The sequence below is a fragment of the Gobio gobio genome, assembly GCF_949357685.1.
Source record: "Gobio gobio genome assembly, chromosome: 5".
Classification (NCBI taxonomy): Eukaryota; Metazoa; Chordata; class Actinopteri; order Cypriniformes; family Gobionidae; genus Gobio; species Gobio gobio.
The window spans coordinates 13,046,323-13,058,117 of NC_137101.1; positions in this window are offsets into that span (position 1 = coordinate 13,046,323).

The window sequence follows — 11,795 nt, forward strand, 5'->3', positions numbered from 1 at the left end:
ATTTGGGAACGACGCGCATGCGCAGAAATCAGTTCACAAGCGCGACAAGCATCAGCATCATTGCACTGAGAGCCTTGCCCTATTAAACTGATTTAGAGCTTCAACATAATAAACTGCAGTTAAGAAGTTGCGGCATTTACATTTGTTTTAAGCAACTTAAAAACAACTACAAACAAATAAACATTTATATTACACAAAATTCCATTGATTGATATCACATTTGGATCGCCGTCGTGCCAATCAAATTTGAAAATATAAACTAGCCTATAATAAACCAGGGGCTTTCAATCTTTTAGATGCCACGCACTCCAAATATTATCATCCTCGTGTGATATATTTTATAAAACCAATCAATACACTGAAAAAAATGTATATCATGAATCTAAAATTTGTTTCTATTAAGTTACATCATTTTTTTTCTACGCATGTAATGTAGCTACTGTCAAGTGTATTATTTATTTAATTTTATTTATTTATTTATCTTATTTAGGGGTGAATTCAGGTTGATGGGACACATTTTCCAAGTCATCTCAATGGAAAAAAGTGTCTCGATCACCTCGTATTCACCCCTATTTTAATTATTTAAAGTTTCTTATTGATTAATAACTATTTATTTTGATCACATTTCTATCTATCTATCTATCTATCTATCTATCTATCTATCTATCTATCTATCTATCTATCTATCTATCTATCTATCTATCTATCTATCTATCTATCTATCTATCTATCTATCTATCTATCTATCTATCTATCTATCTATCTATCTATCTATCTATCTATCTATCTATCGGTCTGTCTGTCTATATATCTATCTCTACCTGTCTGTCTGTCTGTCTGTCTGTCTGTCTGTCTGTCTGTCTGTCTGTCTATCTATCTATCTATCTATCTATCTATCCCTGTCTGTTTTGAAAACAGCTTGAAATCCTTAATAAACCATTTAAAATATTTTATCTAATAATCTTTTCTTTTCTTTTTTTTTCGCAGGAAGTGTAGATGATGAATGAGATAATTTTGCGCCCTGTGGCGAGTTGCACTTTTTCCATGTGATTCTTTCTGAAAATCCCCACTGAGGAGCAGCTGGAGCAAAACCTGCTCAGAGCATGTGTGAATCTGCAGGAGTCAAACACAGGAACAAGAGCGAGAGGAGATCATTTGTACCCCAGTGTCGTCGCTCCACTCCTTATCCACCCCGCTGACCTCAAGCTGTTGACCCTTGACCATCAACCCCACTGGGAGGACAACTGCTTCTTTCAGAGATCAACATAAGCTCTGACCTTATCAGTTCTGCATTCTGCTGGGGATACAAACTGTCAGATGGAATAGATGTTAAACTTAAAAGTGTGCAATTAAAAAAAGCAATGGGACAATAGCTAGTTTCTATCACTCTTACACCCCAAAACTTGGTTGCAGGCGTGTTCTAAGGTAAACAAGACCAAATTTAAATTAAAATACAATTAAATAAAGAATAAATAAATGCAATGCAATGGCTTGCATGCAAAGATATTAATAACAAGGCCAAAGGCCAAGAATAAGATGTGTTTTGAAATTCAAATAGTTTTGTTTCTCATTGGTAGAGTTTTTTTTTTTTTCCATCACAGCTGATAAATATCAAACAGGAAACAGCAGTGCCACAGTCTGGACCACTCCTGCTCCGAAATAGCACCTGCTTCATTTAGACCAGGACGAAAACACACCGAGCTCAAATGTATTAAAATAATAGAACCAAACTTGACTTGGCAAATTATTTTTATATTTTGTTCTTCATCCTCAAAAGCTATAACATTACTTTCCACAAAAAAGTAACAAATTACTTTTAAAAGTAACTTTCCCCGACACTGGCCATGCATATGTTTATATATTTAACATCTATCATGTTGGCCTATTTGTAAAAGGCAGCTTGCCTAATGAGAGATTTTGTTATGATTTCCATTCAGCCCAACTCTGTAAAGGCAGTGAGGATATTACAGGAAAATGTTCCCAGGGCAAACCATTTTAATCTGAAACCTTTCACATCGCTGTCCAACTTGTGATAGGAAACACATTACAAGAACATGTTTACATTTTCATCCACAACTGGACAACTATATATCAGTGATTTCTACAATCATCAAATTTGGACTGAGGCCCATGATGCATGGACGATACACTCAGAGAACTTGAACACATTTTATTCATGTACGTCCTTCGGCCAGACATGAATTAGTTCCTTGAAATCCTGTTAACACTTCAGACAGTGAGGCAAAAAAGAAGCTGATTATTTTCAGATGGAGCTCATCATGCGTCATTGTAGATGAGATTGGCATATGTTTGCGTGTGAGGGAGAAATAGAGACGAGATTGAAAGAGAGAGAAATAATAACAGAATATTTTCCATCTGTGCATCCTGTTTAGTCCCTTTGAATCACTGATGAAAAGATAAATCGCACCTCTCTTTCCTTCCAATTCCCCTCGCTCTTAGTCTCCCCTCTCCTTCTTCTTCTTCTTTTCCCATACAGTTCCCATATTAAAGCACTGATGCCTGATAAGGAGTATTGTATGGTTCCTCCCTGCTTCCCCCGCTGACCGGAAGCTTCACTGGCTCCCCATTGACTTTTCCAATCATTTCCCCTCTCACCCCGTTCTCACACAGACCTGCCAGGGCTTGGATGTCCACACAGCTAAAACGTTGTAGAGAAAAGTTGCATCCTGGTAGTAAAAAATTCAATTAATGTATCATCTTTCACACCAAAGTTGAATTTAAGGGGTGTTCACACAAAACACATTGTGTTTAAAGTCCCCATGAAATGAGAATAGACAATTCTTGTTTTTCTTTATGGAATATTGCAGTATTTAATATAAATGATTTATCCGATCCACTCAATTCCCAATGGACAAAATCAAGTCCCGCTCTACATTTTTTTCTGTGTCATTCGGATACACATCACAATAGAGAAGACTATCGCAACATCTGTTTAATGCTTACTTTAAAAACACATTTCGTATGATGGGATTCTCATGGAAACAAAATAAAGCAAGCGTGTGATGTACGGATGAGATAAATTAGCCACCAATTTGCCAAAATGTAAACTATTCACAAATTGTAATGAGAGTATGTTGGTTAACCTTATTTTAACTTATTTTAAGCGCTGTTTTTTTAGAACACTGTGTCATTCGCAAGGTAATGCAAAAGGCAATAACGCAACTGTCAAAAGCGTGTGACATAGTCTAGAAGAAAAAAAAAAGGAAAATCAGTGTAAATCTCCCACTTAAAGGGATAGTTCACCGAAAAATGAAAATTATCCCATAATTTACTCACCCCCAAGCCATCCTAGGTGTATATAAAATTCTTCTTTCAGACTAATTCAATCGGAGTTATTAAAATATGTCCTTGCTCTTCCAAGCATTATAATGGCAGTGAATGGCAGCCCAAAATTTTTAAAGTGCATCCATCCATTACAAAAGTACTCCACACGGCTCCAGGAGGTTAATAAAGGACTTATGAAGCAAATCAATGCATTTGTGTAAGAAAAATATCCATATTTAAAACTTTATAAAGTAAAATATCTAGCTTCCTTACATATTCAACGTACGAAAAAAGTGTAACACCTCTTGCATTTCAAAGCGATTACGCTACGCTGGTTACGTTTTTTTCGTAAGTTGAATACGGAAGATATTTTACTGTATAATGTGTTAAATATGTATATATTTCTTACAAAAACACATCGCTTCGGTTCAGAAAGGCTTTATTAACCTCCTGGAGCCGTGTGGAGTACTTTTATAATGGATTGATGCACTTTTTTTGGGTGTACTATACCTTTAAAATTAATCGTGCATGCACAAAAAACATTTTACAATACTTAATTTTAGCATTTACTCTCCCTTTTGAGTGTCATGGTAGCCTGGATGCCAGCCGAACTTATGGTGCGTTCAAGTCCTCCTGGGATGTTTGTATTTACGAGGCGAGAAGTAGTGTTTACGACATCATGTGCGTTCAAGTCTCTTTGGTCGGAGCAAGATGGCGGTGTACCTTCTTTTAATGAATTTCACGGAAATACAGTAAGGTTTGTTAATTCTGCTTATAGAAAATGAAGAACAAAGAATGCGCATCAGGTGAGTTTTAATCTTTTATGTTTTTAATTCATCTATGAAGCCACTGTAAACTGTATCGTTATATATTAGACTAATTGTTATATTACAATGCTAGCTTACTTTGTTGTAAATTAAAAAGTCTGACAGCGTCACTGCACATTAGTTATTTTCAACTACAGATGTTGCATCCATTGATTCCGCTTCTCACTGACACGCTCTCAACATGTACATATCGGGGATTAAAGAAAATCCAGAACTTTCCACTGGTATTTACGACTTTGTGGTGGCGTTCATGTGCAACTCGTAAATACGATCTTTACGAGACGACTTAAATGCACCATTAGCCCCGCCCACAACATTTGAGGTCGGTAAGTTCGGTCTGGACTTGATCCGTTGTGGAGCAACTATGCTCGAACCAGAGCTGTTCGGACCAATCAAATTGTCAGGGCGGGCTTTATACGTTGATGGACAGATGATCAACAGTAACGTAAACGTAAAAATGATGATCATGTTTGTACTCCGTGTATCCTTAAATTCTTTTTACAACACCGGCAAAGATCGTTTACATTCATCTTCTTCTTCTACTTCTTCCAGCGTGCGTGCAGTTGAGTTCTGTTGACAACTATGCGTCTCTCAACATACGTCACTTCCTCCGTTACTCTGATTGGTTGTAGGTCTATCCAATTGAGGTCTTTCCTGGTTCGGTTGAAACACGCCCCATAATCACAGCCCAATGGAGCAGTATCAGACTCATATTCTGACTGGAATCTGAGTATGACGACATCAGGCTAGTGTCATGGCAAAGCATGCTGGGAAATAGAAATCCCAGCCCAGTTTCAGTTTAATTCAAGTTTGTCTAAATTAAAAGAAACAAGTTCATGAAACTCCACTGATCTGCGTTTCATGTTTTTAAAGGCAAAAAGACGTTCTGTGTGAACTGGCCCTAAGAAGCCATTCACACATACATTTTTTAATTTTTTTTTGCATTCTATTGCGCTGCTTTTCCATTGTTTTACTACATGAACATTCTCTAGAAGGATGTTTTTGAGCATTGCGTTAATGACACTCCTTTCTAAAAATACGGCACTTAAAGGTGCGCTATGTAACTTTTCCGTCCACTAGAGGTCGCCTGTTCAAAACACAGGCGTAGCTTGATGATGCCACGTTTGAGCGCAGAATCTTGGGACATGTGGTCTTCACCTCACAGCCGGTGGAAAAGAATCGGAATAGAACTCGAGCAGAAATCATGTACATGAATGAGATTATTAACGTTACTGTAGTATGAAGCAGAGCAGGACTGAGTGTTGTGGGAGCTGAGCAAGGCCGCTGGAGCGATTGTTAATAAGATGAACGCAACACGCGCCTCGCGAGCAGCAGGACTTTTATTATGACACAGTCGCCGGCGCCACTTCCGCTTTTCCGGTCATGAGTATGAGGTAACGCAGCTCTGTTTATCCTATTAGATACATCTGAGTGTGTTGAAAATTATTTTATGACGTTACTCTGTCCGTTTGCTCGGCGGCTGATATGACACTTGTTGCACACTGTAGTGAGAGTAAAGTGTTTCTGCAAAATAAAACCGGAAACCGAGGGTAACGCAGATATGACGCAATCGACAGGCGACTCCCTCACACGTCCCGGTTCCTTGGTTAAAATGGCAATTTCTCACGATTTACAAATAGTTGGAAACATTTGGGATATTGTAAGTACTCAACTGAACAAAACATATAACACTGACCTAGTGGTTTTTGGATATTTTACTGCAAAAAATTTACATAGTGCACCTTTAAGTTAATACGTTTTCTTAGTAATCTTTTAAAAAGCACTTGCATTTGCATTTTTTCCCATTCTACATCCATCTAGCATGTTTACATAGGAAATCAAATTTAAAGCAGCACAGATGAACACACTGACTTTCTTGAAGTCCATCCAGCTTTGGTAAATGTGTTATTATTTATATGCCGAAGTCATGAAGTTGACTACGAGACTTCAGGGGACAGCAGCTGTTTTGTAAAGTGAAAAATGATTCTCCTCATAAGCAAACAAATCTGTTGACTGTTTCTGCTTTAAGAGGCAACTTGTGTTTTTGATGATGTACTAAAAAGGAAACTTGTTTTGTTCAAAGTGGAGCTAGACATTCTTGGTGACGATAGAGAAGCATTTCCTCAACCTCCCTTGCATGCAAAGAAGAAAATTTTCAGGAAATAAGGGAGTGAGTAAGCTGGTTTCCCATCGCTTTGCTATTTCTGTCTCGAAGAGATGTTTTGGAGTGCATCATGTCATTATCCTGAAGCTTTTCCTTTCTCTAATTTAGACGCAGAACAGGATATGCCACAATACATCCGCTAAAAAGATGAATTCATGATAAAAACATATGGTATTAGACTGGCACCGGCAAATTCAGTGAAGTTCAGGCTCAAGTGCTGCAGTGTCAACCATGCTTATCTCCACTCAGACACACTAACAGCGTCTATCTTTTCCAGAAATAATGGCAGAGAGGTTGCATTGTTCTGGTCAAGTGGTACCATGATAAATGGATGTGGAGCTGTTAGAGAAGGAAAAGTCATTAGAAGCAGGAATTGCATGTTTAGGCTTAGCAATGTGGCCTACTTTCTCTGAAAGAAACTTTCCTCGAATATTTACCCTACTGTTTGAATTCAATAAATAATTACTTAAAATGAAAATATTGATTCACTGGAGTCTGTAAACGCTCATTTACACATTAATTTAGTCATGTTGATGTGTTAATGTTTCAGCAGAAGTTCAACAAGTTTTAGTAACCACTAGTGCATAGTAGTTATCACATATAGTATGAAACCTGGTAGCTCAAAAAGTATGACAGGCCATAATTATCAACAAACCCAGGAGCTAATGGAGTTATTTCCTCTTAAAGGTCCCATTCCGCATGATCCCATTGTTCAAACTTTAGTTAGTGTGTAATGTTGCTGTTAGAGCATAAATAATACCTGTAAAATTATAAAGCTCAAAGTTCAATGCCAAGCGAGATATTTTATTTAACAGAAGTTCCCTTTCAAAGCCTACAGCGAACGGCTGGCTTGGACTACATCCTGGTACTTCCTTCTTTAATTACGTCAGTAGAGCAGTAGAACAGACTAACCTCCGCCCACAAAGAAACGCGAAAAAGGGGGCGCGGTCTTGTTGCTGTCCCACGTGGGGAAGCGGACGTGTCGCGTGGAGAAAAGGAACTGTTGCGTTGAGTGTGTTTATCGCCATGTCATCGAGACGCTGTTATTTTCATTCAGGAGTCAAATCACCTTTGTTTGGCTTTCCCAGGGACGCTGTAGAGATTATTGAACGCATACATCTCTCCGTTAAGAGGCGTGACCTTTCCAACATGCGCTAAGCTGCTGTCGAATCACAACACAGGAACTGCTGGCACGTGTGCTAAGCTGCGGTCGAATTACAACACAGTAAGCGCTTGCACAATCAGAACTCATTACGTATTTCTGAAGGAGGGACTTCATAGAAAGAGGAAATCACCAGCCGTTTTTAGGACAGTGAGAACAGCGGTACACAGATAAGTACATTGTGTGAAAAATACTGTGTTTTTTTACACGCGAAACATGAACACATGTTATATTGCACACTGTAAACACAATCAAAGCTTCAAAAAAACACGAAGAACGGGACCTTTAAGATAGAAGCAAACACATAAATAGTAACACATACACTGATCAGGCATAACATTATGACATGGTGAAGTGAATAACACTGATTATCTCTTCATCATGGCACCTGTTAGTGGGTGGGATATATTAGGCAGCAAGTGAACATTTTGTCCTCAAAGTTGATGTGTTAGAAGCAGGAAAGATGGGCAAGCGTAAGGATTTGAGCGAGTTTGACAAGGGCCAAATTGTGATGGCTAGACGACTGGGTCAGAGCATCTCCAAAACTGCAGCTCTTGTGGGGTGTTCCCGGTCTGCAGTGGTCAGTATCTATCAAAAGTGGTCCAAGGAAAGAACAGTGGTGAACCGGCAATAATAATAATAATAATAATAATAATAATAATAATAATAATAAATTTTATTTGTACTGCACTTTACATTTGGAACAAATCTCAAAGTGCTACAGTTAAGATCATTTAAGAAGGATAAAATACTAATAGATTGAATGGTTAAAAGTCATAAGTTCTCCTAAAAAGAAATGTTTTTAGTCCTTTTTTAAAAGTCTCAGTAGTTTGAGGTGCCCTCAGATGGTCGGGGAGGGCATTCCAAATCCGAGGAGCGGCAGAACAGAAAGCCCGATCACCCATAGTGCTGAGCTTTGTCTTGGGGAGAAGGAGGCGGTTTGAATTTGTTGATCGAGTTGTAGTTGAAGGTGTGAGTAGTTCTTTCAGATAAGGGGGGGCATTTCCATAGATGCACTGGTGGGTTAGAAGGGAGACCTTATAGTCAATCCTGGCGGTAACAGGAAGCCAGTGAAGTGAATGGAGAATGGGTGTGATGTGATCGTATTTTCGAACTCTCATCAGGATCCTAGCAGCACTATTCTGAACGTACTGCAGTCTCTGCAAGCTTTTGTTAGGGATCCCGGTGAGAAGTGCGTTACAGTAATCCAGTCAATAGGGTCATGGGCGGCCAAGGCTCATTGATGCACATGGGGAGTGAAGGCTGGCCCGTGGTCCGATCAAACAGACAAACTATTGTAGCTCAAATTGCTCAAGAAGTTAATGCTGGTTCTGATAGAAAGGTGTCAGAATGCATCACAGTTTGTTGCATATAGGGCTGCATAGCCGCAGACCAGTCAGGGTGCTCATGCTGACCCCTGTACACCACCGAAAGTGCCAACAGTGGGCACGTGAGCATCAGAACTGGACCATGGAGCAATGGAAGAAGGTGGCCTGGTCTAATGAATCACGTTTTCTTTTACATTACATGGATGGCCGGGTGAGAGTGTGTTCGCTTACCTGGGGAACACAGGGCACCAGGATACACTATGGGAAGAAAGCAAGATGGCGGGGGCAGTGTGATGCTTTGGGCAATGTTCTGCTGGTAAACCTTGGGTCCTGCCATCCATGTGGATGTTACTTTGACACGACTCACCTACCTAAGCATTGTTGCAGACCACATACACCCATGGAAACGCTATTCCCAGGTGGCAGTGGCCTCTTTCAGCAGGATAATGCGCCCTGCCACAAAGCAAAAATGGTTCAGGTTTTTTCAAGTTTGCGGTGTTGACTTGGCCTCCAAATTCCCCAGATCTCAATCCAATCGAGCATCTGTGGGATGTGCTAAACAAACAAGTCTGATCCACGGAGGCCCCACCTCGCAACTTACAGGACTTAAAGGATCTGCTGCTAACATCTTGGTGCCAGATACTACAGCACACATTCAGTGGTCTAGTGGAGTCCATGCCGCGACAGGTCAGGGCTGTTTTGGTAGCAAAAAACACAATATTAGGAAGGTACGGTAGCCTGATCAGTGTATAGTAGTTTAAGCAAGTAAAGCAGACACACAAGAAACAAAGTCGGAATTTGTTTTCTAAGTGCTGCTAGTTCTTAAAAGGGTTTTAATCAAGAAAAAACACTGAAGAATCAATCAGGTTAAGACAACAGCTACCTCGGGGCGTTTCATTTATGAATATTAACTAAAACCAGCAAGTCAGGAGAATAATGGTCTGTGGGCAATGGCTAAAACTAATGAAGAGCTCAACGTCTGATTAATATTAATGGTGTGTTAAATAAGTGGAAGCACAAGACGTCTCAAGTGTGACTGATGTCCTCGTATGGCTGGCTAAAGGCTGATATATTAACCAGTCAGACTAATGAACACTAAAAGCAACGTTCTGCATCCCATTGATCACTATATCTTTCTGCTTTAAGCTGCAGACCGATCCCTTATGCATCTTAACTGAACTGATCCGGAGACTAATATAGCCAGGTTTTTTGGAGCAGCTGGAATGAATTCAAAACTGCTTTTAATTTACTGTGCAACCAACTCTATTTTAACATCATTTATATTTTAGATCATTTTTGTAAAATATTACTACATAGTTTTTCTCAATTGCTAACACACTTTAACTGATTCAGTTGGCCCAATTTATTCATTCAGTTCTCGAAACAAAAGACAATTTCACCTGTTAAACACATTTCACCTGTTTTCACGGACGTTCCAATTTACTCTTTGTTTTCTACACAAAAACACCTCAAGTTTAACAATGCTCTCATTCAGAAAACACAAGTACACAATATAATTAACTCAAGTCATCATAATGCAAACTCATATTAGCCAAAGACTTTATATATAGGAAGACGGTGCACTCCAATTATTATGGGAGAAAGTGCAATGCCCAATTATGGCGAATAAGCCCCGCCTTCTAAATGAAAGAGCCAATCGTTGATTAGTAAAGTCGTCACTGCAGCTGCCTCCGGTTGCTATGGAAACAGTCAGTGTTCTGAGACCAAGGCCCTGTCCCAAATGGCACCCTAAACCCTCGCGGTCTTCCTACAAGTCCGCACTTTAGTGACGTAACGCCGCTTTGACTGTCAGGAAAAAGTCCCCCACCAGTGCGGGCTCGACAGAAGTGCACATCGAGGGCGCATATCGACTGCAAAGGGGGCGCTCGTGAGCACCCTTCTGAGACCTAAAAGGACAAATGGGACACCCCACTGTCTCGTGGACTTAACGCACACGCGCACGTGACAGCAATTGTAAGCCCACAAGACCGAAAGTGCATATGAAGTGTGCCATTTGGGACAGGGCCTAAGCGGCAACCTCCTGCGGTCTCTCTTAAAGCCAACACGGAAGTGACTTAAACTGCAATTCATCCACTGACCGCTAGAGACCGACTCCAAAAGGGAGTCAAATCTGTATCTCCCCCATATTAAAATGCCCAACTTCACAGCAGAAAAAAATATTTTTACAGCCTGGTACAAAAAGTGATTTTGGTCTATACAGCAATTTTTTTTAAAAAACAAATAAGACAGTTGTTGTCAGATTTCATTTGTGATTTCAACTATGAAATTTAATCATAAGCTTGGTGAACAGTTTTGGAGATTTTGATGTTTCCCCATTCAAAGAGATTGGAGTTGCACTTGCATGCCGAGAGGCATTTCAAAGATGTCCGCAGAGTGAAATTACTCATCTTACAGAGATTTTGAATTAGCACACATTTATCCACGTGCAAACATTATGTAGCGAAACTGATGACACACCAATCAGAATCTCAGGATAATATAAATAAGGCCATAGGTGATTATGTGCTTTGAAAAATCGATCCTAGTGGTGGGATACAAAGAGGAAAAGGAAGAGGAAAGGAAAAGAAAAATGTGTTCTTGATGAAATACAAAACACTATAGTTGAACATGTTCTTGTGCATGGAATGACCATAAGCCCATGGAATGACCAAGAAAGATCATTGGACTACAGCAGGGGTGGGCACTTCCGGTCCTGGATAATATAACAGTGGCCCCACTGTCCTGCAGAGTTTAGCTTAATATTGTTTTGCATACAGAGTTCATATTAAATTATTTTAACTTAATTCTAGTGCTTATCATTTTTTCAGTGTAGATGAAATGATCATTTTATAAGTTATGCAAGATTCAACTCATTTTTTAAAAGTTAGTTTAATGTTATTTAATTTGAAATGACTTAAACATCCAAGTTGATTGTACTTAAAAATTTAAGGCAGCAAATAATGTACTATAAGATCTCTTACTGCAATGAAAATAAACTTTTCTTAAAGCTTATTCTTTGAATCTCACTG